Consider the following 27,946-nt stretch of genomic DNA (forward strand, 5'->3'; position numbering starts at 1 on the left):
TGTGCTTACCTACCTCGTGTGAATCTGGGCAGCCACACCTCGAGCTTTCTTGTGAAAAGAGAGACAACTGTGCCATTTGCTCCCATCTTGCTCTCCCTATGAGCATATTCAGAGATGCTGCCTCTCAAACTGTGTGCTCCCTAAGACTGCACACACCTGTCTGCATGACCCTTTGTTGATGGGCTACCGCGGGGAACAAGGCGTCCTGGGCAAAGATGAAAGCTCAGTGTCTCCAAGCGGCCACACTTAAGGAGCTACTCAGTCACAGAACACGAAGCAGAATGAAGGGTCATAACCGCCGATGACACCGAGTGCCCCATACGAATGGGGAGCGACGCTCATTCTTTTCCAGCACCGTCTCACCTAGTCAGTGCAAAATATCTATCTCTACGGCAGTTTTGCAGAGAGTGGGCGAGACACTGCCGGAAAAGAATGAGCGTCGCTCCCCACTTGTATGGGGCACTCGGTGTCATCGGCGGTTATGACCCTTCATTCTGCTTCGTGTTCCGTAACTGTGTAGTTTTTACGTCACGACCCCTTACGGACGGCACTCGTACCGTACATGACGAAGCTGAGGCTCAGCGAGACGGAAGTGACTCCAAACCCTACTGTCGGCGACGGGGGCCACATCGCCAGTTCCCGAGCACCATATATGCCGGAAGCCGTGCCATGTTGTACACCTGACACGGGATCTTCTCACTCCATCTTCCCAGCACTCCTTTCAGGGAGGCGCTACTGTTATCCTCAACTCACAACTGACAACATGGACACAGTTAAGATAATCTGCACGGCAGAGCTGGGACAGGAACCTGGGTCTTCTGGACTCCACCTCTATTTCTAGGTGGTGCATCACAGAAGGCTTGCGGAGGTGGAGGTGGTGGCCTGTGACTGGTGCAGAGCCTCACCGCCAACCTACCAGAGCACGTCCTCTGCTCTACCGGGGGCTGAGGAGAGAGGAGAGCCCCAACATGCTAGTTAACGCATGACACGGTCTGCAACCGAGTTTGCTTTCAAGGCCAATTGTCAGAATTACCAGATACTACCCTTGTGCCTGCTTGCAAAGCCTGAGAATCCTACTTCATTCTTTCATTTTATGAAACAGTCAACATTGCACTAGGATCCCCTGTTTAAGTGCAGAGCAGCAGAAGAGCCTCGAGTAACTTTCCACCCCAAATAAAATACAGGGTTTCCATACAAACCATGAACACACGCTAATGTATGTGAAAGGTAGTCGATTGGTGCAACACTGCTGAGCTCTTGCTGCAAGAGCTTTCATTTCCATCTACCCTAAAAGATGGTCGAACAGCCTACTCACCGCTAATCAAACTGAATTAACATTCGGAGGCCAGCAAAGGGTAGAGAAAACACGACAACTAACAACTGGATGTAAGTGTTGTAAACCCGAACAAGTTAGGATAGGCACTCGGCAAATGCACAGAAACAGGTTCTATGAGAATCCCGACATTTAAAAGCAAAGCATGAACTCGGTGCATCTCTCCACAGCATGTTCCCTAGCCCTGGAACGTGAAAACAATCCCACTGATTGTTGAAACGGCGGCCTGTTTCTTCAAGATCACTTCCTCTCCCAAGTCACCTGAACTTGAGCCTGCTAGTGGCAGGCACAGCAGACCGCTGCACCTACCGCCCCACCTTAGCCCCCCCGTGTCATGATACCACGATTCTGATGGGAAACAAATGGATGGATACCTATGGCTCATCACATGTTCCCTCTCTCCTCTGTCACGGACTGCTGCTGCTGTCCCCTGAACAGCCATGGCGTGACCTCAGAGAGGTGTGGTAGTGAGGCTTGGGCTTGGTCTCCCTCAGTGGCTCCAGGAGCATCTCACAGCACAGGCTGTGGCCCTAAGTACAGCTGAAGCGTCCATGCTACCTAACTGTAAGTATATGACTCCCAGGCGACTCTACTGACCTGGTGAAAGGGGCCCAGCATGAACATTCCCTGTAACAAAGGAAGTAACGTAGAAGTCCAATAGCAATGGGGGTGCCTGGCTGGCTCAGTTGGTGGAGCGTGAGACTCTTGATCTTGGGGTTTTGAGTTTGAGCCTCACGTTGGGTGTTGAGATTACTTCAAAATAAAATCTTCAAAAGATAAATAAATAAATAAATAACGTCCAACAGCAATGGAATGGTTGTTACATTAAGGTACATCCACATAATACAATACTATGCAGCCAGTAAAAGGAGTTTGGAAATGTCCAGAAAAAGCAAATCCAGAGACAAAAAGTAGGCTAGTTGAGGGCTGGCGGAGGGGGGGAAGGGGGGCAGGGTTGGAAGAAAATGGGGAGTGATGCTCATGGGTATAGGGCTTCTTGGGGGTGATAAAATGTTCTGAAATTATACAACTCTGTCAGTATTCTAAAAACCATTGCTCTGTATACTTTAAATGGATGAAGTGTGGTGTATGAATATGTCAATAAAGCCGTCATAAAAAACGACGGTTTGGGAGACCAATGACGTAGAGAAATGCTCAATATAATGTTATGGGGAAATGGCAAGTTTTAAGACATATTATTTAGTAGGATTCCACTGCACAACCCTCCCTCCCTCCTTCCCTCTCTCTCTCTCTTTCTTCTCGGTTTACTGCTTCTGTTTCTACTACCACTGCTGCGACTGGTGACCATTCACTGAGCACTTAAACTGTGTGCCAGCCGCTGTGGTAAGTTAAGAACCGCACATGCGTTGCTCATCTACTGTCAAAACGGTCCTCAGAGACTAATACTACTACAAAGAGGGAACGGACCGGGCCACAGGGAAACAGAACAGACCGCGCCTGAGTTCACACACGTGGTATGTAGGGTCCAGCAGACATTCAAAACCAGGACCGTCAGACCAGAACCTGTGCTCTCAACCACAGTGCCACAGAACATGGTGGCCGATGGTTTCCAAAGTCGTGAAAGCACAGGTGACCTAACCTTCGTCACCTTGGTTGCAACAAACCTGCGTTAATTTTCAGGCCATGTGAGGAAAAAGAAATATATGTCATTTTTCCAAATAAAAGTAAGAAGTTCTGAGCACGTGCCTTCCGCGGTAGGCCCAGGGCACAAGCAACACCTTGAACACACAACACCGCACCAAACTATTTCCAAGAGGGAGATGAGCAGTGAGGCAAAACGCTGTAAAAACCAAATTAATTAGTCATGGCTCAGAAGAAAGTCTTACAGCTGGAAGAGGCAAGGCCTCTAGGCTAGCTGGAAATTTAGGCCAATACTTTCCTTGACCAGACTTCGCACAGTTGGAATACGGTATCTGCTTAAATTGTCCCCGGGGGGCCTCTGCTGCTGAGGCACCTCATTCCAATTGAGACCCAGAGGTGGGTGCCCCTTCCTCACAATGAACTCTCTACATGGGGCGTGTGAGCTCCCCAACTATCCGGAGGCTGGCATCGTCGACTCCCACCGTCCCCGATTCTTCTCCGGGGGACAGCAGCTCCCTGCACCACTTCTAGAAAAAAATGATGTCCCGCTCTGCTACATGCTGGTCTCCGTCCCCCGGCTCCCTGCGCTTCAGACTGTGCAAACTTGCATGGCTACTACACCACCAAGGGCAGAGCAAGGACCCAGGACCTGGACAGAGTCACTCCACTTCCAAGGGGCTACCAGGTAAGAGGCCCCCTGAAGTCGGCAGGTCTAAATGTGTCATCTTACAAACGCAGAAAGTGGCTGGGTGGATGGCCACGCAACTCATTCTAGTTCCACGGTGACACTGACACGCTGACTCCAATCTTCCGAGCAAATACGTTACTGGATCACACGGAACGTGTAGCTAACTAAAAAACTCCAGGTGCTTTCCAACTGTAAAAAGTTAAGAGTCCTTCCCGTTTTAAGGAAAAAGAGAAGAAACAGGGACAAAATAAAGTCACACAGATGTGTTGATTCTTCCAGTAATTCCTTCTGGCCATCGATGATAATGCTATACTTCTCCATGGGGTGGTTGGAGATAGTGTCATCCTAAGTTCTCCTTGGAGGAAATCCCCACGGCTTAGTGACGAGTCTTACTTATTAATCAACCGGAGCAGCACAGCCCTATTTTTTCAAATAATTTCCAAGTCAACACACCCAGCAGCCCTAAATCACCACTTTTCTCCTGTCCTGCCCCCAGAGGGAGGGATGTTTGATGTTACAGCGAGTGCCCTAGCTTTCAGGGAGAGATGGCTGTAATCTAATTCCACAATTTGTCAAATAGGACATTTTCATTGCAGCTGGACCCAGCTGGAAATGAATCTCTCCCACACACATCCCAACAGAACATAAAACATAAAAGGCATTTAAAAGAGAAAGAGAAAGAGAGACAGAGACAGAGAGACAGAAACAGAGATTGATTGCTTCATCAAATCAAACTGAACAGGCATGAAATAAAGCCAGTACCACTGCCAAGGGGATGCTGACCCCTACCACCCATCTAATAATGGAAGTTTCATATCACCCTGTACTTGCCCACCTCGGGCCTTTGCTCAAAGGTATCTTCCATCTGGAATGTTCTATTCATCTCTCCTTCATGGTGTAGGTCAGAGAGAACCTTCCAACATCCCTCCAGGTGGAACTAGCTGTGTCCTCCCGGAGCAATCCCATCACCACAGCACTGACCACGGTCTGGGCCGTGTTACAGTTCACTCTGCACCCTGCCCCAGTCCTCATTCACCTGTGAACACCACCAGAGCAAACACCACGTCCAATTCATTCTGTCACCTTCTCCCCAGCATCTACCACAGACTAGGCACACAGGAGGTGCTCAAATGATGTCAGAATCAAATAAAACGAACTTAGTGTGATGTGAGGCCTTCCTAAGCGTTTACGATTTATATTGCCAAAAAGAATCTGTCCTGTGGGTAGGCTTTATGATGGATCACTGTTTCCATTCCCACGGTAACGGTGTATATATGTCTGTAAGGGAGAGAGGGAAGAGTACAGGGCTCCATCAAATAAATCCATGGTTTATTTTTTGTCACCTTCTGGGAATTCTGCCTGCCTTTACGTACATCCATTCTGAGCCCAAAAAGTACCCCAGATTGAAGAGTATACACGAAACCATGAAGAATAATATGTTGAATCCAATTTTGTACAAGCTATGGGGGTGAGAGGGGGGTGCTCCTGAAGGTGCAGACAGACCTACTTCCACTTGGACTTCACGTGTTTCCCCTGCAGCAGCCCAAAACGAGCTTTGGCAGCAGAAAGATCAGGGTTCAAAAGTCGCCTCTGCCACTTTTTTTAGCTGTGACCTCGGCCAGACAAGTCTCGCCAATACTCACTTTCCCTAGCTGCAAGATGAGGGAGACATGACTTCCCAGCAGACGGATGTAAAATGTAAAGGACAGACAAGATATAAAGGGCCCAGAACCTAGTGGGCACACATGCGATGGCAGCTAACCAAACTGTCAGTGTGGGGGGTTCCAGGGTTAAGGAGGAGGGGAGGGATGTTTTAGTTAAGGCAGAAGACGGCTGTGGCTATTTTCAGGGAGAGGGCAAGGAAGGTCCCTATCCCCACCTGGACCACACATCCTAGGTCAGCTGACACCGCAATGTCATCTTGCTCTCAGACCCACCCCTCTGAGCCATGACGAACTGGCAAACCCAGGGCAAGGACTCGAGGGAGGCAGCCTGTGGAGAGGAAAGGACAGTGGCTCTGAGCACTCCTTACTATGTCAACTTGGTCAGCTGACTTCACCCCCTGGGTACCAGCTGAGGAAAACGAGCCCGGATGGTAAGCAAAACACACTCACACAGCATTCAAAGCCACCCAGTGATTCCCGTACTCAACCTGCCAGGAACCTCCTCGACAACAACTTACACTGAGGCAGACAGGAGATCCAACCTTACTTCCTGCCTTTTTTGGGGAGAGCAGTTACTTAATTTCTGAGCCTGTTTCTTCATTTGTAAAGGTATTACAAGGAAGGTATTAGGTAAATAGTTCAGCACAGTGACTGGTATCTAGTCAAGAGGTACCAAACCCTCAAGATTGTGTAGCTAATCACTGTTATTAACGATACGAAGTACAAGCAAAGCATTTTATTTTTTCTTCCAAGCAAAGCTTTTTACAAACACACACACACCCACGATCCAATACGCGACGTATCTAGGCGCGTGTGCACACACACACGTTATGCACATCGAGTGCAGGCAGGGATCAGAATCTACAAAGCCAGAAAGGGAGAAGACTGAGGTCTGGGTTTGCTTTCTCAGAAACACCAATTCCAGATAGTGTGACAGGATACATTAAATCATAGGGTTCACACAGAGAACACAAGATACTGCTAGCTAAGATTTCAAATCCAAGTGGAAAAGCCTCTCTTTGAGGCTTCTCCATTCATTGCATTTTGGGTCATGGAGTAAAAATTTCAGAATGGAAATCAGGAATATTTCGTTCAACTTTGAGGAAACAACTGGACTTGTGAGACCTCCTGCTTCTGCTCTGTACCGTTCTGTTACTTTCACTGAGGACACTGACACTTGCACCAAGGCAGGTCGACACCCGCATCCCAACTGGCAGTGGGTATAATGAGACACTCCAGCTCTCTCGTCCCCTACTGAGAAAGCAAACCCAAGTTTGCCAAAAAACCCATCCATACCACCTGCACTTTTTGAATACTCAATCCCATTTCAAATTAAATAACCACTTTTAGCTAGTTTCTGTGATTGCGGAATGGTACTTTAGTTTCTGTTATTGTTATTTGTACACTGTCACATAAAACATAATACAAAGAACAACTAATTTTGCTCCAACAATTAAAAAACTTTGCAATTCCGAAGCCAAAATGGAATTCAACATCAAGAGCAGTGCATTTGAAGTATTCCAGAATGCAATAAGAACTTTTCTTTCTCTAATTAAAAGGAAAACAGTTTCTCTTTCTAAATGGCTGAGCATAGAATAAAAAGCCTACTTCTCTAGTTAACCCCACCCAAATTTTTTTAATGTTTATTTTTGAGAGCAAGGGAGCAAGTGGGGAGCAGCAGAGAGAGAGAGAGAGAGAGAGAGAGAGAGAGAGAGAGAGAATCCCAAGCAGGCTCCGTGCTATCAGTGCAGAGCCTGACGTGGGGCTCGAACCCACAAACCATGAGATCACGACCTGAGCCATGGTATCAAGGGTCTGATGCTTAACCGACTGAGCCACACTGGCACCCCTCCCCTAATTTACTTTCTACTTCCTTTTTTTTTTTAATGTCTATTATATTTTTGAGAGAAAGCGAGAGAGAGCAAGCGAGGGAAGGGCAGAGAGGAGACACAGAATCTGAAAAGCAGGCTCCAGGCTGCAAGCTGTCAGCACAGAACCTGACACAGGGTTCAAACTCATGAGCCAGGAGATCATGACCTGAGCCGAAGTCAGATGCCCAAATGAATGAGCCAACCAGGCGCCCCGACTTTCTACTTTCTTTATCACTTCTTTGAATTGAATGGGTGATCTTCATTAATATCCCCATCTGGAAGGAGAAGCCTATTAGCATGCCAATGACTATCTATAACTTAACTTGAAGGCACATACAGTGTGGCAGGTACAATTTTCATTTCACTTTTATAACAAATACTTTAAAAAGCAGTTTTATATAAAGATCTAAGAAATCTGTAGCGGTTAGAGAGAAATGTTTTTTAAAAAGGGGAAATAATAAAATATCCAAGTAAATAACCAATAAAAATAAATATCCAATAAAATATCCAAAAAAATATGTATTCACATTACAGAAAAAACTAGTAATAACAACATTCACAAAGATTCTAGTACAAAACTGTTCGATCTTGGGGTGCCCAGGTGGCTCAGTCGGTTAAGCGTCCGACTTCAGTTCGGGTCATGATCTCACTGTTCGGGGGTTCGAGCCCCACGTCGGGCTCTGTGCGGACAGCTCAGAGCCTGGAGCCTGCTTCGGATTCTGTTGTCTCCCCTCTCTCTGCCCCTCCCTGGCTCATGCTCTCTCTCTCGCTCTCAAAAATAAAATAAATGTTAAAAAAAAATTTTTTTAAATAAAACAAAACAAAACAGTTCAATCTTTCATGCTAAACTTTTGGTTGGAGGCCAAACCATGCTGTGTTCTGTTTGGCCAAGTGGCTCTCAAAGCTGAAAGTGAAATGAAATGACAGGAGGCCTCCACTTTAGGTTCTCCTCCTGCCCATCCTCACTTCCTAAGTACTCTTACCCCTTCCAAGCTGGCTGGATTACCTAAAAGGTTATTCTCCAAAGGGTTCTACACCAAAACGCTAACTTTGAGCATATTTAGATGATGCAGTTATAGGTGGTTTTCACATTCTTCTTTACTTCTGTACCAAACAGGGAAGGCTACAAAAAAACAAAAAGTTAAAAAAAAAAAAAAAAAAAAAGTCATGGCAGGGCGTTTCCCATCCTGAAGCACAAAGAGTTACATGCACTGAAATGAACTACTGGATGTGTTCATTCGTTCGGCAGCATTTCTGGAGGACCGTTTGTGTGATGAGCAAGGTGCTGTCCCAGAGAAGCTGAGCCTACAGGTAGGGGTCTCGTGTGCACAAGGGTGGGGAAGAGGGAACAACGGTTAGGAAAGGTCTCTTCTGGATGGTGACATCTGAGCTCTGTCCGGAAAGACGAACAGGTGCTCACCTGGAAGAAGGCAAAGGGTATGAAACAGCAATAAGCTTTCCAGATGCTTCTGCTCCTTCGGGCAGCGGGAAAGGAGGGCAGCAAGGAGCCCTCTGCTAAGGAGAATGGACGTTACCCCGTGAACAGGGAAAGCTACTGAGGCCCACACGTGAAGAGTTACACCTTCATTTCCAGGTAATAAAAAGCTGGCTATATCAAGCACGCTTCTTGGGTAATGGAAAAAGCCAAGCACGTGATGAAATGCTATCACAGAGCCCCAGCTCTTCATTCATTCACAAACCCCAGCCTCCCTGATGCTCTGCCTGCACTCTACTCAGATTCAGCAAGAGTTCAGGAAACGACATATATGGTCCGTGTTTTACTTTTAAACTAGAGCGTGAGTCACCAAATTTGAACAGAACTTCAGGCCATAAAGCAAACCACTCTGATGGCTTAAAAATTACTTCTAGCTATGGCATATGACCAAAATAAACTTTTATTTGACAATTCAGAGCCAACAGAACACAAAATGAATGAAAGATCTATTATACTTCATGTGTATAGCGACTGCCTGTTGCTTTCACATTCTTGACGGCCCTGTACCACATCACAGAGTACTTTTCATACCACAGCATCAACAAAGACCCCCCTTCAGACTCTGGAAAAACTGGGCATCTCTCTCAGATGCCAACAGCTCTCCGTTCACTGATATAAAACAGCAACATGATTAGGAACAATCACCTTACTGACAAAGTACCTCTGTCACTAAGAAATCTTCCCTTCAGATTATCCGAGTACGTATCGGACGTGCACACTTCCCTTTCAGAATATCAAGCCTCTCTCCTTTTCCTTCACTAGCTTCCTGTGCTCACTCTCATTCCCAAAATTCTTTGTCACTGCTCTGCCACTGACACAAGAAGCATAAGGAGGGCCAATTTATCCTCTCCTCCCCTCAGAGTGAACTGGGGACCAGAGCATATCCCCTACTCCCTCCCCTAATGTGAGCATTATCTGCCCCACAGTGTGGTCTCAGACTGGCTCCCTTCCTTTTCATGTGGAGACGCTGACCATCTTCACACCAGAAGGACCATTAAACAGACACCTGTCATGAAGCAGACCCTCCACCAGGCATTCACACAATTCATTCATTTCATCCTCGGTATCACACAACAAGGTCCGTGTAGGAGCTCTGTTTTGCGGATAAACTAAGGCTCAAAGAAACGGAGGCACAGGGAGCGTAGCAAACTGACCAATCGTGAGATACCCGGCCAAGACCCAAACCCAGGGGCCTCAGATTCAAACCACGGCTGGTCACACCTACTTCTACTGACAACCGACGAAGCAAAAGACAGCAAGGGTCCTATCCGTGTACGGCGCATATGGAAATATTGTGATCTAAAGCCAGAAGTGTCTGGAGAGTATACAACCACCCAAGCGAAAAAAGACACAGAAAGAGCTGAGCAGTGGATTCCGGGCCCGACTGGGTGGGTGAAGGGGGTCCAGCAGTCCCTGCAGCTAGGGATGTGTTCTCTGTCCCACCCCACTGGTGACTCCTAGGGCACTCTGGCCAGGGAGAGACCTCACAGGTCAGCTGGGAACCCCAGCTCATGAGAAAGCCCTGTGAACACACCAGGAGTAACTACTCACAAGTATGAGCCCAAACAAGAGGTTATTAAAATTGTTAGGGAAATATTTCTTTTACGGTGCTGCCCAGCTGGTCTCAGCCCATGATTTGCAGTAAGTTTTCAGGATGTTAAAAGCAAGTGCAAAGTCCAGGCACTTTAATGATTATGAAGTATGACCACCGGGAAATGAGATTTCCAAGACAGATAAGGGGAAGGGAGGCCCAGAATGGGGACAAGCCGCGTGCAATGGAAACTACTCGACTCCAAATGCCATGCAATCACTGCCCACCAGACATGGACACCTGGGATTAAAATATTGCAAAAGGAAGCCTCAGAAGCAGCCCTCTAAAAACAATCATGCCTCCCACTCATATGACCCAAGATAAATGTTTGCTGAAAGAATGGAATGATCCACCCATCCAAGGCAATGATTCTTGCCTCACACGAAACAATCACAAGGGCCTGCGTGTGCCTGTGCATCACGCCACACACGTAAGGACCGTCTGTTTGCATCCTTGCTATTCACAGTGTGGTCTGTGGACCGGCAGCAGCAGCATCACTTGACGGGCTGTAAGGAATGCAGAACACGGGGCCCTTCCCCAAACCTGCTAAATGAGAAGAAGCCGTCGAACAAGCTCCCCAGGTGATTCGTGTGTGTGTTAAAGTCTGAGACACACGCAAAGCAAGCTGTACAAAGACATGACAAACTAAAGGAGCCAATGTGACGAATGTCTCCAGTGCACCTGATAAGGTATTTAAGAGAAATAATAAAGAGTGAGGCAGGATGGATGATGTCAGCATCTTTCACGTGATGCAACAGAAAGATTCAGGAAACATGCAACAGCCTCATGATCTGGGTGGAGCACGGCAAAGCCAACCAAGGGCAGACAACTTCCTGACAGTCCTCACCGCCGTATCCGTTATCGGACCAAAAGCACCTATGTGCATCCCCAGTAAAAGATGCTAGAGTGCCAGAAAGGGAAATTTTACTCCACAACCAAACCAGATGTTACTCGGCTGGAATAATGTCAAACCCCAAATGAAGCCACTAGAAAACACTGAAGAGGAACTATTTCTGCATCCAACAGCTCCCGTTAGAGGCGAAAATCTCCTCCCAGTGCACCGTAAGAAAGCAGCTGGAGGGCTTCAGCCAAGACAGAACTTCTAGTAGATGAAGCTGCTGGGCTTGCACAGGACAGTGTGCCGATGGTTTGGGCCCGGCAACGGGGACAAAAGGATCCCTTCCCAGTCAGGCTGCTTGCTTCTGTTGGCCAAACCAGCCTTCAATAAAACATCAATAATTAAATAGCACTCAACCAAAATTAATAATGCAATAAATGGACTGTGATGGGGGAGCTTCCCTCTTACTGCAAAGGGCTTGACAAATACCTTGTGGGAAGCTTGAAAAATGTTATCAGAGATGCTGGGTTTTCTTAACAGCCAACGCAAACACAAAATGCACGGCGTATCTGTTAATCAAGGTACACAATTCGGTACTAGAACAAGGAAAGTCCATAATGCTTCTAATATGAAATCACTAGCTCTTAAAAACAAATAAACAAACATACAAACAAAAAGAGTTAACATTCTTCCAGAAAAGTCAACCCCATAGGAGCCACTAGCAACTAAACACAAGGCAATAAACCAGCTCCGGGGAGATGAGTCAGGGGTCAGAGCATTCCCCACACCCAGGCAGCCCCTCCCTGCCCTGGGTAGAGGGCACCACGGGGGTCTGCTCTCCCTCCTGACTTTCAGTCCTGGGCAATGGAAAGAGAACAAAGCTTGGAGGTCAAAGAAGAAGAGTTTAAGGTCCAGCTCTAATACTTACAGTAAAGCTATGAGTCTGCACAGGTCCTAGAATTTACTCATCAATTAACAATGACGACAATTACACACAGTACAGCCAGGATGAGAAAGAAAAGAGTAATAAAAGGAAGAACACAGGGATAGGGACTCCCTGCAACTGGTCCCCATAAGTAGGAAAGAACTACATTAATGCAAAAATATCCTCATGTCTCCTTCCTACTTGAATCATCCAGAAACAAGAGCCACTACAGACTTCTCCTTATGTCCTAGCTCTGGTCTTCAGGGTCAAGGTCTCCCCAAGGTGCCAAATCAGGTCAGTGTCCTAGCATTAATGTGCTAATAAGAAAAAGGTGAATGCTGGATGTAGGCCAATGCTCTTAGGTATCATACATGCACATCCATTCATTCTGGATGTGTCATGGTCCACTTGTCTGTATGACCCGTGATGGGCTGGGAGAACTTGTAATAAGGAACTCAGGTAAACAGAAACAAAAAAATACACGTTGCTATGGGCACCCTGCTCAAACTGCTTGGAAATAACCCAAAACAAGGGTATGCCAACCAGACCAGTCATGTAAATAGAGCACTAATATGTACTTGTGCACAGTAACTAGATGGAGAAGAATATATCCTAGTATCCTCCTTGAGAGGAGTTCTGAATGTAGCTGGGAAGAATATAGTGATAATTTCTCAGGGTAAAATGGTCAAAGCTCCACGGGGCACATCACATTAACAACACACATCACTACACTGCCTTTGCCAAGAAGGATGAGCTCAACACCTGCAGGGACCTTATCTGGCTGAGTGAAGCATGCAAGTCTGGGGCCAGAGCAAAATTGCTTGGAACAAGAGCAAAGAGGTGGAGTCCTGTACCAGCAGTCTCTTTCTCTGAGGTTCCAGCTGCTGAAGAAATGTATCACTCTAAGGGGGATCCCTGGTCTCAGGTTGACACCACCTGGAGAAAGAGGCCATTGAATGACTTATATATATTCATTCAACAAATATTCAATGAGCTACACACGCTCTTTAAATAGACACTGAGTAGCCAGTATAAATAAAAACCCAGCAAGACATGGTTATCTTGTACATTTTAGTCTAGTTTTTGTCTAGACAAAGACAGGCCTGTAAATGAGCAGCAAAAATGGAGGGTGCTGGGTACCTTGATGGTTGCCTAGGGCACAGGGCTGCATATCCAAGGCTTCACCAAGAAGGATCGCAAGCTGTCTGAGACAGAAGGGCGTTGTAGAGATCCGGAACCCTTCTTTTTTCTTATCAGATGGAGGCTGACACTTAACACTGCTCTGTGGTCTACACCTCTAATGTGTCAAAAGAAGGAAGAATTTCACACCAGAAAAAAAGGGGGGGAAGGGATGAAACCACTGAGGGGAAGGAGGAAAAAAGAGAAGAGGTCTGGAAAAGCAGTTGGTGCTATTGAAATTCTATCCTGCAGACCATGACAGAGTAACACAATACAGGAATTCTGAAGTTCTATAACAAAAACCACCAGAAAACTGCAATGGCCAACGTTTCATCTCATGGATGTATCGCTAAGTTTCCAAAGAAAATTGCTAACCCCACAATTGCTAATTTATTTTCATTCTGGAAACAACCTTTGCAAAACAGCTGCCAGAAGGGATCCAACTCTACTACACCCTAGTCCTTTGTTTTCAAGTTCTTTATGTGCTAACTGAAATTACACCTATCACAAAAAAGACACCATGCCTCAAGGAAGACAAGTGGAAACCACTGCATTTACAGAAATAAAAGGCCCTCTGGGTTTTCTTTCCTTTACGCGTGTCTAGACAAGACACGTAAATCAAGGTGACTGCCATGTCCAGTGTTCCCCCTGCTGGGAGAAAACAGCCCTGATGCTCTATGCCCAGGGTGGGCATCTCAGACCAAGGCAGCCACCTGCAAGGCTCCTCCACTGGCTGGCCAGTGAACCACGAGATGGCCTGCTCAATAGGGTGATGGTTCTCAAACTTTTGGGTCTCAGCCCCCTTTACATCCTTAAAAAATTAAAAGATCCCAAAGAGGTTTGGCACTCTTTTAAAGTAGGTTGTGTCTAGATATTGGCTGTAACAGAAATTAAAACAGGACACTTTCCAAACTCAAAACACATTTAACTAGCTGTTGCAGGATGACACTGCCACACATCACATAGCCTCTAGAAAATTCTACTATACATTTCTGACAGAATAAAATGAAAAAGGCAAATAAATAATGCCCTAGTATTGTTATGAAAATAGTTTTGACCCCATAGAGTCCCTGAGAGGTCTTGAGACCACCACAGACCCCAGACCATCCCTGGAGAACCTTTGTAACAGGGGCAATGACAAACGCTGAACAGTCAGACAAACTCACGCCAGAACTTGTGTTAACAAATAAGGAAAGGCCTGGCCAATCGACAGAAAATAAAAACACGGGCTGGTAAAAGGATGAAATGGATGCCAAAATATTTCACAAGATGTTCATGTGTTTTCCAAACTAAATTACATTTTATAAAGTTTGAGCACCTACTTACAACAATGATCATATTAACTCCAAATGAATGGTACATGCTGCAAACAGTCTAGAAATATCAACTGGCAAGGGCACCTGGGTGGCTCAGCCAGTTAAGCATCCGACTCTTGAATGAGGCTCAGGTCATGATCTCATGGTTCATGAATTCGAGCCCCACGTCACGCTCTGTGCTGACAGCGTGGAGCTGCTCGGGACTCTCTCCGCCCCCCTCCCCACCTCTCCCTGCTCGTGTATTCGCTCTCTCAAAATAAATAAATAAACTTTAAAAAATCTTCTTAAAAAAAATACCAATTAGTGCAACTCCTATATTAACTGACATTTGGGTTCATTTCCTCTATCAACCACTTGGCCCGATTCCTAGGTAATAATGCAACATACCACTTTTTCAGAAATGTCTCCACAGTGTATCAAAATTGAATATACTTCAAAGAGAAACGCCATTATAAATTCTGAATGCTAATTACACCTGCTAGTCCTCCCCAAATAATCAAATCCTAACATATCCACAATAATTAATAAAACCAAAAAACAAAAATGTTATTGCAATGGACTGAGTATTTGCATCCCACCCCCCGGCCCGAATTCGTATGCTGAAACCCTAATCTCCCAGAGTGGTGGTGTTAGGTGAGGCCTTTGGGACATAATTATGTCACGAGGATGGAACCCTCATGAACGGGATTAGTGTCATATAAAAGGGATCTCATAGAAATTCTTTGTCCCTTCCACTGTGTGAGGGCCTCACAAGAGACTGACCATACTGGCACACTGACCTTCAGCTTCAAGCTTCCAGAACGACAAGAAACAAATTTCTCTTGTTTATAAGCCACCCAGTCTATGGTATTTTTAGAAGTTTGAACTAAGACAGAACTATATTCCTATCAGGAAATAAAAGCTGGGGCACCTGGCTGGCTCAGTCAGTAGAGCATGTGTCTCTTGATCTCAGGATCGTGAGTTTGAGGCCCATGCTGGGTGCAGAGTCTTTGAAAAAAAAAAAAAAAAAAAAAAGGAAATAAAAGCTGGGTTGCACAGAGGTAGTGGGTAGGTAGTCTCCTTCCACCCCATGAAAATTTAAGTACTAAAGGCTAGCAGAATCTTACCCACAGCTTTGCAAAGAGCTTTTGTAACACCTTTTTTTCCTGAATTAACCTTTTACCTTTCCTCTACTCCCAACCTGAAAACTTTCCCTTTCACCAAAACATTCTGTCCTCTGTTAGGACACTGGCCAGCCTTGCTAACAGGACCCCTTGAGCCTATTATCTAATCTACACATAAAAGGGTGAGGACAGCTTCCCCATGGGGATGGCCCTAGAGTTTACAGCTACCACTTATACTGAGCATTTACCGTGTGCCAATGCAGCACATAAGACGCCCAACAGCCATTATTCCCTTTCAGCCTCAACCATCCTTTCAAAGTCTCTTATACCCATTTGACAGATAAAGAGCTAGGCTCAGAGCGGTGCAGTGGCTTGCCCTGGGGTCACACACTGAGGCACTGGGGGGCGGGGGGGGGGCGCAGGCTATCAAGGAGCTCCTGATCTTTCACTTGCATCGGCTCACTTCCCCTCACAACAGCCCCACGCAATAGAACACCAAGCAACAGGACAGAACAAATACTACAGTTGGGAAGAAAGCACATATTCACAGGTGATGTTGGCAGCAGGTGGCTCAGGCACAGAGACATCAAGCATCCTGCCCAAAACAGCACAGTCAGTAAGTGGCAGACATTGAACAGTACCGACCTCATATGGTGGGGGTGGGGTTGAAACAAGCGGACGCAGTTAAGTTAGAATGGTATGTGATTAACAGCAAGCATTTGATTAAAAATGAGCTGCTCAGTTAAAGTACTCTGCATACAGGAAAGGTCCACAAAGAGTAGCCAGCAGCTGCAACAGAAGATGTGTGTGCAGCAGATAAAGAGGGGGACCGTCCTCCAAGACCGTTACCCCATCAACTCCCAAATAGCTTTGGTGCCCACAGCCACCCCAGCAAACAGTCTGCAATACCCTCGGTGACTCTGGCTGGTCCTGCACACACCTGTGTGGAATTTCTTTCATTTCTGCTGCTCGGGCCAGTCTGCAGCTCCAACAGATCACGGACCTCTTTGACAACCTCCCCCCGCTAGGGCTCCTACTGCTTGCTTGGGGCTGGGTTTCACTGCTGGGTGCCGGGTCCAGAACTGGGGCTGCTGGCCTGACAATCAAACTCAGGGTGAGGGGGGCAGGGGACACAACACCCAAGAACTTAAGGAGCATGGATTCTCCCCCCAGAGGAGAGTGTGGGAAATGAATCCTGAAGTTCAAGGAATTCTAGGTAAGCTTAATAAATACAGAGTAACCCTTCATCAGGGAGGCTTTTAAAGGAAAAATAAGGTCTTTGTCAAGGAAAAAGCCAGAAGCGCTAGAGTCACCTCACCAGGAATCATTATTTAACCAGCACTCACCCCTCTGTGAGCTTTTTAAGCAAGTTAACTTCTCTGAGCTACTGTTTCTTCATTGCTACCTCATAAAGTAAAAGAACATACCCAGAAATTCTTTGTAAACCGTAAGGTGCTGCACAAACGCTAGACGCTGGGAACCCGTTCAGCTGTTAGAGGATCGTGCTGTGGAAAAGACGTGGACAGATAATTTAGGTCTTTGTAGAGAACAAGTTCTAAGAGCCGGCAAATTTACAAGAGATCTTGAGTAGAGCAAGGGGGCCACAGGGAACCTAACAACCAAGACTGGGAAGTGGGAGAAGGGAGGAGCCGAGGTGGGAGGCGGGGCCATCATCACAAGGCTCGGCATTGGGCAATTCTCTCCCACTGGTGCAAACTGTTCTATTTCATTAATTCCTAGAATTTTTAAAATTGTTCTTCCTTCCTGACAAAACCATCTCTGGGGTCAAACACAAAACAAAATCAATTACTTAAAATGCAACAAGATGATCAGTAAGTGTTTAAATCAATAAAAGCACTAACTTAAAGAGATCTGTATGGTTCTGTGCCCTGAAGGAGGCAACGGCTACAAACTCCAGGCTGACGAGAAATCTCAATGATCTGGAAAATGAGGTGGTTGACCTCCATGATCTCCAAGTCTACTTTTGGCTCTATAGTGCCTAGGTTACATGATTTCCTGTAAACTCAACAAGTCCTGAAATTCCTCCCAGCTCCCCTCCCGATCAGTCCTACAGACAATACTTCTCCCAGACTCTCCTTATCCTCAATTCTTCCGCACACAGAGCCAGGTTCACCTTGGCCTAAAATCTTCATGGTCCCTCCAGTATGTGTGTGTGGGTGTGCATTCATTCAAATAGGGCTCATTCTATGGGCTCTCAGGCTGTGGAATCTGACAAACAGATAAAAAAAAGTCCTGTCCTCAACAGTAACACAACAGCTTTGGAACCAGCATCTCAACACGGAGGGTCCTACATGAAGAAAAGGCTGAGCAGAATGGCTGGAGAAGGGAGTGACCCCCAAACAATGGGCTGTTTTCCAAGCATCATACAGTCCTGAGGAAAAAATGAGTGGCTGCGAGGCAAAGGGGGAACTTCCCAGGAAATGAAAATCTACCCCGTCTTCCCTCAGAGGCGGAAGACAGAACAACATAGCAACTTATCCTACAAGGGAGTCAAAGGACATCAGACCCTCAGGAAGAAACCATTACTGCTTCAGAAATCAACACAAATTAACTCACCCTGGGTAACAATTTATGCTGGGTATGGAGCAAATCTCTGTCTCTCCCTTCATACTATAGTGTTTCTGGGAAAAAGGGCACAAGCAGAAATTAGATATCTGATAACTGATATTTTTGGTATTCGTACTCTTATATTCAACCCATAAAAGATATACATATTTTTAAACAACGAATTTCGAATTTTTCATTCCAGGCTCAATTTATTTGAGCGAGCTATAATGCCTCAGGCAGTAGTGTGACAGTAAGGGCCCAACAGGCCTGGTCTGAACATGAACTCTACCACAGACTACCTGTGCCATCAGGGCAGTCATGGATCGCACCTAATTCCTCCCTATAAAATACACACATTCATGCAAAGCTGCTTTAAGAATTAGAAAGATTTACCTATGGAACTTAGCACAGTACTGGCCTCCAAAGAGAAGCTTAATAAACTGTGGCTACCATAATATTATAATGGCTCCTGAATGCTTAGGACAGCTCAGTGACCTGAATGGATGCTGAAACACTTCCAGAAGGCTTTAGGTAAAATACTAGTTTTGGGTGGTTTTTTTTTTGGGGGGAGGGGGGGAGGGACAGGGAAGGGCGCTGTTTCAGAATAGGGTTCTTTTAAAACCAATATTTGCTTTAGTAATGTCACATGGTTGTGGGGGGTGGTTGCTAACAGATCAAGCTAAGTCACCAAGTCAAGTGACATGATGCGTTATGGCAGGAAGTGAAATCGACACTAAGCTCTCAACTGACAGCTCCAGAGTAAAAGCATGCCCACCACCCACAGCACGCCTGGGTAGGCACGAGGCACCAGGAAGGCCACCCTGGTCCCCAGAACAGACAGATAATGAAAGTGTCACCATGGCAGGCTCCTGTCCATTACGCACACTTGCAAGAGCAAGCCCGGGTGAGGCGCCCACAGTGTCTGGCACCACAAGCAGACTTGACCAAGCAGCAGTGTGAGGTCCTGGGTAAGAAATGCAAGCAGAGCAGTGGAGAACCTGGCACCTCTCCGAGTCTCTGCTTCTACCATCTGTAGAACGGGGACCTGAGAATCCACCTCCGGAGGCTGATGCAAAGATTAAATAATGCAGAGTCTTTAACTTGGCGCTGTTTCTAACAGTTCACTAGACTCAGATGTGGGGAGAGAGAGCCAGCTACACTGCTAGGTGTGAGAGGATCCCCTGCTCACCACCTAAAACTACCTCCCAACAGCGACTGAAAGCCCCCCTCCTGACGGGTCAGGGCACCCCGCACTGTTAGAAGTACAAACAGCTCTGGGAGGGGGGAGCTGCTGTGGCACCTTATCACATTAATGCCTTTAGGTGAATCATCCCTGACGTTTTCATCCAGGGGAGTTACCTAAAAGCAGACTTTGGTAAGGAAGATGCAGGTCCTCAGCCAGGGTGATCACGGGGCGGGGGGAATCCTGGGACCTAAGAGGAAGCCAGAAGCCCCAAATGGGCAGGAGGATGAAGAAAGGCATCAAGAGGGCAGAGACAATGACGCCAATCGTGGAAACACCCTGGGCTTCACAAATTCCAGCTTCCCCACTGACCACACACCTGGGTCAAGTCACTGTATCTCTCTAGGCTCAATTTTCTCAACTGAAAAGATGAAGTTAATACTGTTTACTTTCCCGATGCTCTGAAGCTTCTGTAAGATACCACGTGTAAATTACTCGGCAGGGAACCCAGCAAATTCTACCAGAGTAGACCTGGACTTGAGGAAGTCCACTCTATGCTGACATCCCGCTGAGAAAAATGCCCCTGAAAGCCACTTCTCGCAAGCCCCAGGTGGGGGAGAGGCCCCACACGTTCAGAGGCAACCTCAGACTTAGGACCGGGCCTCTCTGAAACCTTTGGAACTGAGAGACCACCACCCCAGGAAAACATTCATGGTTGACTTCCCAGGTTAGCCCAGGAAAACTGCCTTAGGAACCTGTAAAGTACCAAACGCACCTGACAAAGTGATGCGGCTCCCTAGCCAAGGGCCGTCTCAACGACACCTGAAATCCAACCTGCCTTTGGAAAAACCACATGCCAGCTCTCGGAAAAGATGAGTTAACGTGGCTTTTGGCACCTTCTCCTCCTCTTGAGTCTCCTTCCCTCAGGCTGCTCTCAAAGCCCTAACCCCAGAGCCCCAGCAGGTTCACCTCACTTCTAGAAGAGCCCCTTCCCGCCCCCCCCCCCCACTTCCCAGCCAAGTGTTATGCAGAAAACAACCCAATTAGCTCACAACCACGGGTGAATGATGTGGCAACAGCAGGTCTGCAAAAGATACTTACTAGTCCAAAAAAGTTTTTCAGCTGGAGCGAAGTTCCCTGGGGTTAGTAAAGGGAAGTCAAACTGTGGACGTGGCAAAGGAGACAGGAGACCTGTGGCTGGGGGGCAGCCTGGCCAGGAGCAGTCCGCTCTTCCACCCGTGCCCCTCTTTCCACGGTGAATGCTAGCTCTCTATTCCCGAACCCAGGAACTCATTTCCGGGTGAGAGAATTTCGGCAGAGAGGCTGGACGGGGCAGAGCAGCCGCCACGAAGGGGCTGGCGGGCTGGCAAGGCAGAGCTGCCCCTTCCCCGTGACACTGAGGTGGCAGTGGCTCTCAGTCGGCCGCTCCTCTAAGCAGACAGCCTGCGAACACCCACACGGGCTATTTCTCTCCACTGCTCACGGGAACTTCTAGCACACCAACACACAGATGAGGGCAAGGGCACACCCCCAGCCCGACTGTCTCCTTCGGAGGAACGCTTAGGTCAAGGCCTCACTCAAAGCTGTCCCTTTGTGGAGAAAAGCTCTTTTACCGACTCTGCCCAGGCCTAAGGGTGTGACGTGACACAGACCACCTTCCGTGGGGAACGTGGCAGCACGACGACTGCTTCAGAAACTCACGAACAGACCTGGCTTTGACCCGGCAGTTGGACTTCTAGGACTCTGTCAACGCCCGTGCAGATAACGACAGACACATACAAATATTCACTGCTTTCTCTTCAACAGCGGGTCCTCTTTGAGGCAACTGCTGAGCCAACCGTTTAAAACACACAAACTCCTCATTTGGGGCAACTTAAGGGAAGGAGGGAAACAGCATTAATACAATGACATGCCTTAGCAAGTGTTACTGAAGACTCTTCAATGACACAGGAAAATGCTCATGACGTGTTCAATGAAAATTAGCTGGATACAGCTGAAATGATAGCAGCGGCCGAATCTAGGTGATGAGGTTACAGGCGACTTTTAAACTTGTATGCTTTCCCTAGTTTTCTACAAAGGGAATGCATTCCTTTTATTCTTCACTATGATAAAACTATTAGCAACAGAAGTATGTCAACAATAGATTGTAGCACATGTTAGATGACACGACAGAGATACAATCAACATTATCCAGACTACAGGAAGCTCTACAGGACAAACAACTCATTTCTGTAACAGAACATTGCAAGGGAAAAAAAAGAGGGGTTACTCACAGATTAAAAGAAATTTTAAATATACACCAATTTCAACGTATACATTTCATTTGGATCTTGATTTGACCAAACTATTTAAAAGCGGGGGGGGGGGGGTGGTCACTTTGAATACTGAATATTTAATGCTCTTGAGAAAATTATCTTTTTTGCAGATGTAATAATGGTAATGTGGTTCTCCCCCTCAGCCTCCTACCTGTTATCTTTTAGGATACTTACAATTAAAACGTATCTAGGACTAATTTAACAATTCGGGGGTGGGGGTGGAGATGAAAACACTGACCAAGAGCAGATCATGGTGAAACAGATAACAGCTACGAAGACAGTTATGTGGAGGTTCCCACCAGCCTCCCTACTTCTGTACAGGTGTAAAAGTAAAAAACAAACTAAAACAGAAACAAAGTAAAAATCTACTTGAAGGACTGAGCTACTAAAGGAAAAAAAAAAGAACTACAAAAGACGTGTGTGTGCGTGCACTCAGGGGGGATCTAATAATCTAACAATGCAAATAATAAAATATATGGTTTTTATTCAAAAGGTATTCTTTAAGTTAAAAATTACTTAACAAAACATCTCTTACTATGTAAGTCTGTCTCCTTCAGAAACACGAGGCTGGTAACTGACCTCAGCCTCAGGATGCTTTTTCAGTCTTGTGACCACTGACAAATCATTTTAACTTTTTGGGCCTTAGTTTTCACATGTCACAAATGAGGAAAAGGGGGTTTTGTTGCCTAACAAAGTGTTGCGTAGATGAAATGAGACAATACATAAGAAAGCATTTGGAAAATCGTTAAGAGTACAAAAATACTGGAGAGTAAACCCAAAGCACAATTGCTCATTAAATCATGATTCACTACTTGCCGCTCATAAAGAAAAATCAGAGAGGTCAACTCTTTTTGAAAATACCAATTCTCTCATTAATCCCTCTGATACCACATCATGAATTGGCTGCCCCCTAAGAGGGATATAAATTATCTAAATTTAAACACCTCCCACTCAAAGGAAACAAATACGGAGTGGAAAATGCTTTCCTTTTCCACTAGCAGAAGCGGGTCTTGTTTGTGTGTGTTTGTTTCCACGAAGAAAGTAAATGCCAACCTGACCCAATGCCATTCCCTTGCACTCTGCAGCTGAATCACAACAAAGTGAGGTTGGCTGGCAGACAGAAGGTGAGAGCTATAGAGACCTACAGACTTAGGTTTGTTTCCTTGCTCCATCAGGCACCAGTTGGACAACATGAAGGTTAAAAAGAATGCATGTAAGGTACCCAGTATAGAGCTGAGACTCGGAAAGTGAGAGCAATCTCTTACTGAAATCACTAACCCAGTGAAAGACTGAAGGTTGCAGACACCAAAATGACAGACCACGAATTCGGCTCAGCATCCAGATGTGCCATAAATACGTGGCACAACCTTCAGGAAATCTGGTAATGGAGGGTTTTTCCAATTGCTCTATGCAATCAGTAGGCATACAACTAAAGTACAGAGGTAGGCAGCTGCATTTGGAAAATCTTCACCAGATCTGCCCTCAACTATTATAAATTGAATGGTTTTAATATAATCTTACTTTAGTCAAATTTCTGAGTGCCAACTAAGTTAAAAAAGGGGGGGGGGGCAGGGGATCCCTGGCCCCAAGGTACTTACAATGTACTAAAAGTAAAAACATGTATGAACCGAAGTACAAAACTTAGTTCATTAGCCAATCAACGACGAGATTGTCCTAAAATCAGTTTCCGGGAAAAAATTCTATTTCCGTGGCCATCCAGTTGGTATTTACCATGTCAGGAAGTTCTTACTCAACTCTAACCTAAATGTCTCCTGCTTCAGCTGACGCCTATTTCCTGACGGTTCTAGCTCATTAGCATTCCATTCACAACAGAAAGCATTTTTCTTAAGGAGGAGTTGGAGGCAGAAAGAGCCCGGATTGGGCTGACTCCTTTCTAAGCTCAGCTCATCAACTGTAAAATGGGGCAACAGCACCCACGCCCGCAGAGTTAGTGCAAGGATGAAACGGAGCAAGGTGATGCGTGTACGGTGTCCAGCACAGCACTGAGCACTGAGAAGCTGCTTCAAATGTAGTGTTCGCAGATTCTGAATTTGTTCAAACTCTTAAACACAAAATGCAGACACCTTGGGAGGGTACCGGCGTTATCTGACTTGGCACCATTTTGTTTACTGGGAGGCAGTGCGTTCACTTGCTCTGCTATGAAAAATATTACCATTATTAAAGCAACAGCAGCTGCTGGGCCAGCAGTGAACGCTTATTTTGATTTGCACTTTGTGGAAATAAGGAGTATCTAATTTTATGTAAGTGCTATTAATGTGAATAAACATTACAAAGAAAAGGAAACGGGCTTCATAAAAAAAAAAAGATTAATGAAACATAAAGGAAGACTCCCCACATTTCAAAACAATGCAGATGCTCAAATTTTATCTTGTGTGTAACTGGTCAGGGAAGAAGCCACTTAATGGAAGGAAAGCTGTCAGCCGCATCAGACCTTCATGCAATTCTGTTACTTAACGCCGGGAGCAGGCCAATCAAACCAGAAAGTTTCCCCAACAGAACCTAGCTGCCCTGCGGTCTTACATCCATCCTGGATATCTATGGAGGATTATTTTTTGAGCACCCATGTCATCACTGTGGATTTAACCAGCAATGGGGTGTTTCTTCTCTGCCCACACCCTGGGTGGAATGTTGGTCTTTCTTGACCACATCAGGAAAGCTACAACTAGGCAGCACAGTACTCTGACCACAGCCCTGCAAAATGTCCCGAATGAATACACTGCAGAAGGGTCAAGGGGAGGTGAGACTTGCAGAGGGAAGGGCAGAGAAGTAAACATCTTCCAAGTGCCACTGGGTGCCAGGCATGTAGCTGCCTTACCTTCCCCACTGGTTCTCTCCATAACCCTGTGAGGTACGGTGGTCTCCATTTTGCTCTCATGCCAATAAAGGATGAAGACGTGGGGCTAAAAGGTCCGGACCCTAGTCCAGACTTTGATGTGTGGTCTGGGTATACAGACCTTCTTCCCTTCTCTGAGGATCAGCGTCACACCGGGTCCTTGACGAAGGCCAGGGCTCAGGCCCACCCATCAGGTAACCCCAGCAACCTAGCCAAAGCCGACTGGACTAGTGTTGGTGTCCTGACCCAAGCTGGGCCAATCCAATCCTTCCTCGCAGACACGTGAATCAGGCACGATGACTCAGCTGACAGGGGGGTGGGAGGCACTAGAGGGAGGGAGCAGGTAGGGCCAGGGCTGCTGTCCTCTGCCATTTGTCCCGAAGAAAATATCCACACTGCCTACCATTCTTGCCCCTCATGTCCAGGAAACAGCTCTATGAGTCCTTAAAGCAAATCCTCATTTTGCTTGAACTAGCCGTATTTTGTTTTGTTGGGGGGAGGTGGAATCTGTCACTTACAACAAAAGAGTCTAACTTCATCATCCACAGAAAAGAGGAATTGAACCAGATGGTCTCTAAAGCCCTTTTCCAACTCTGTCAAGTTGATTTCATAATACAGTCATCAGGTCAGGTGCTATGCTGGGCACTGGGGACACGGCCATCCTTGCCCTCGCCCCTGAGCACAATGCTATGGAAACACAAGGTATCCAGGTTGTATTAATAATAAAAGGGCTTGGAAGAGCTTATACTCTTACCCACCCAGAGCACATGTGGCAGCGAAAGGGACGAGCTAGCTTGACTTAGCCACCTCTGCTTTCTTTACTAGTTGGTGCCAAAATGCAATCGTCTTTTGGGCTTCACCTCACTGGTGCATGAGGTTCTGGTTTTGTTTTTCCAGTTTCTGGGTAGCTACATTGGGCGCTCTTATCAAGGGGACATATATTCCAGTTCTCTGGGGAAAATTACACCATAGCCCCAGCATTAAAATTCAGTTCTTACGTAAGTGACCACAAACTGCACCACGACACAGCGTTGCTCAGAATGTGCTCTGAGCTGGAAGAGCCTACTGGAACTCTCAGATTCCATGAAGACCAAGTGGGGTCAAGTGCCTCCAGGACTGACCAAACCCCTGCCCCACAAATAATTAAAACTCATTTTACTGACACTGAAAAGAAGTTATGAGACACACAGAAATGTAAATTTGAGGCTAAGTCCTTTTCACTTTAAGGCGCCTGCCTCCAAACCAAAATAGAATTCCTTGTGGTCTCCGTGCTTCGGGCTGTAATCAGTAAAGCACACAACAGAGCTGCCACCAGGGCCAAAGCATAAATGCTTCCCCCAGCACCTCCCCACAAATGACCAAAATCAAATACTTGCTTTACTGTATAACAGAGAAAGTGGCTCATTACCCCAGAGTCCCAGCCCAGATCAAAGGGGGCAGCACGGTCATCGCTTAGGTGCACCAATGGAGGGACACGGTTGGGGGGGTGGGGGGTGGGGAATAGAACCAGCAGTGACAAAGGGAGCACAGATGGGGTGTCTGCACCAGCAGAGCCCATGGGGCGGGCCTGGGTCAGAGAAGGCAGCACCGGTTAGTGGTTCCCTTCAGACAAGCACCACCAAGAGCAGAGGACAGAGGAAAACTGAGCTGTCAGTCTGTTTCAGGTCAAACTGGCTTTGACCACGATCCCCAACAGTCACAGTGCTGGTGCTGCCCCAGTCCTCCTTCTGGCCTCATCTACACTTCCACCACCCAGGTCCCGGAAGGCACACGGCTGGCCCTGCCGTCTGACCTCTTTGCCCACCCTCCTGAAATGGGTCGACCACATACTGTCCTCTCAGCTACACATTCAAGGGTCTAATCCAACAATAATAACCTGCAACAGCAGGAGGATGGTAAGAACAATTATTTCTAGAGCACTTATCGTGGCAGGCCCTGTTCTGAGCACTCACTGAGTGCTCACACAGACTCACAAAGACTCACTGAGAGGTAGGTACTGTTCCCCAGGAGGAAACTAAGACACCGTAAGGTTCAGGAGCCTGCTGGACACGGACTATAAGAGAACAGGGCTACAAGGAACCCAGGTAAGGGAACCCAAGGGATGCCACTGGTGCAGAGTGGAGAGAACTCTGCCCACCTCCCTAGCAAGATATGCCTCTCACCTCCTTCCTCCCTGCCCTACAGAAGACTGACTAAATGGTCAGACCCTGGCATCCATCAGGCCATATATTACCAGTAATGCAGTCACGTAAGGAGTGACTTGTCCTTGAACACTCAAAACAACGCCATTTATTCGTCAAATGAGGAAACGGAGGCTCAGATGCAAAGTGGTCTCCACTGCATCACTTACTCATGTGGGAATGGCTAAGGCCAAGGTCTGGCTCTAGTCACCAAATGACTACGTTACAAAAATGGAAACCACCTCTCTGGCGGCTCCCCTGACTCACAGACATAAAGACAAAAGTCTGGATAATGCTGGAACATCCAGGACCAAAAAGCTTCTGATGAAAGTTGCTTAACCCAGCATCAGGGAGGGCTGCTGTGGCCTTACAGTGTATCTTGTGAGACCAAAATTTACACCAGCAGACTGGCTAGCAAGACCAGGTTTCTAAATTCAGGTTTACTCTCCACTCCTCTGACCTGGAAGCAAGGTCTAGAGACAGAGCCACCACCATGCACAAACAGCTTCCATAGCCCTTTTGGAAAGCACACTGCAAAGGTCCCGGGCTGGAAGGTGGGAGATCTGAATTCAAATCTCTGCTCAATTTCTTCCCATTTTAGGCTTCAGTCTCTACAGCGGGACTAAACTAGGCCTAAGTGGGTCCTCATCCCTCGTGAGCTTTCTCCAATGGGGTTACAAAACTCGAAGGTTCTTCTAGCAAGCCAATCACAGGAATGAGATCATATTTTGCTTCGCAATATTAGGAATCTCTAACAAGCAATCCAAGCACTGGTCAGCAGAAGATAATCAGTGCCACACCACTGAGCTGATATATTTCAGCTCAAATCAAAGATAGTTGGGGCACCCAGGTGGCTTAGTCATTTGAGGATCTGACTCTTGATTTCTGCTCAGGTCATGATCTTAGGGTCCGTGGGTTTGAGACCTGCGTCGAGCTCAGCACTGACAACACAGAGCCTGCTTGGAATTCTCTGTCTCCCTCTCTCTGACCCTCCCTCCCCCATCTAAATAAATGAACTTAAAAAAAAGTGGTTAAGGGGCGCCTGAGTGGCTCAGTCAGTTGGGTGACCGACTTCGGCTCAGGTCACGATCTCACATTCCGTGAGTTCGAGCCCCGCGTCGGGCTCTGGGCTGATGGCTCAGAGCCTGGAGCCTGCTTCTGGTTCTGTGTCTCGCTCTCTCTGCCCCTCCCCCGTTCATGCTCTGTCTCTGTCTCAAAATAAATAAACGTTAAAAAAAAAA

The 27,946-nt window shown here is 46.7% G+C and overlaps 1 protein-coding gene and 1 long non-coding RNA gene across 3 annotated transcripts in view; both read right to left on the reverse strand.

The window, feature by feature from the left end:
• Positions 1-27,946, reverse strand: part of ASAP1 (ArfGAP with SH3 domain, ankyrin repeat and PH domain 1) — a 310,634-nt gene that overhangs the window by 236,182 nt on the left and 46,506 nt on the right. The window lies entirely within an intron of this gene.
• LOC122234944 lies at positions 15,501-27,605 on the reverse strand. Its single transcript, XR_006212945.1, has 3 exons — positions 19,533-27,605; positions 18,183-18,247; positions 15,501-17,110 (listed from the first exon to the last, which is right to left on the reverse strand). It is a non-coding gene; the product is annotated as an uncharacterized LOC122234944 (long non-coding RNA).

This window comes from Panthera tigris, chromosome F2 (genome assembly GCF_018350195.1).
Source record: "Panthera tigris isolate Pti1 chromosome F2, P.tigris_Pti1_mat1.1, whole genome shotgun sequence".
Lineage (NCBI taxonomy): Eukaryota > Metazoa > Chordata > Mammalia > Carnivora > Felidae > Panthera > Panthera tigris.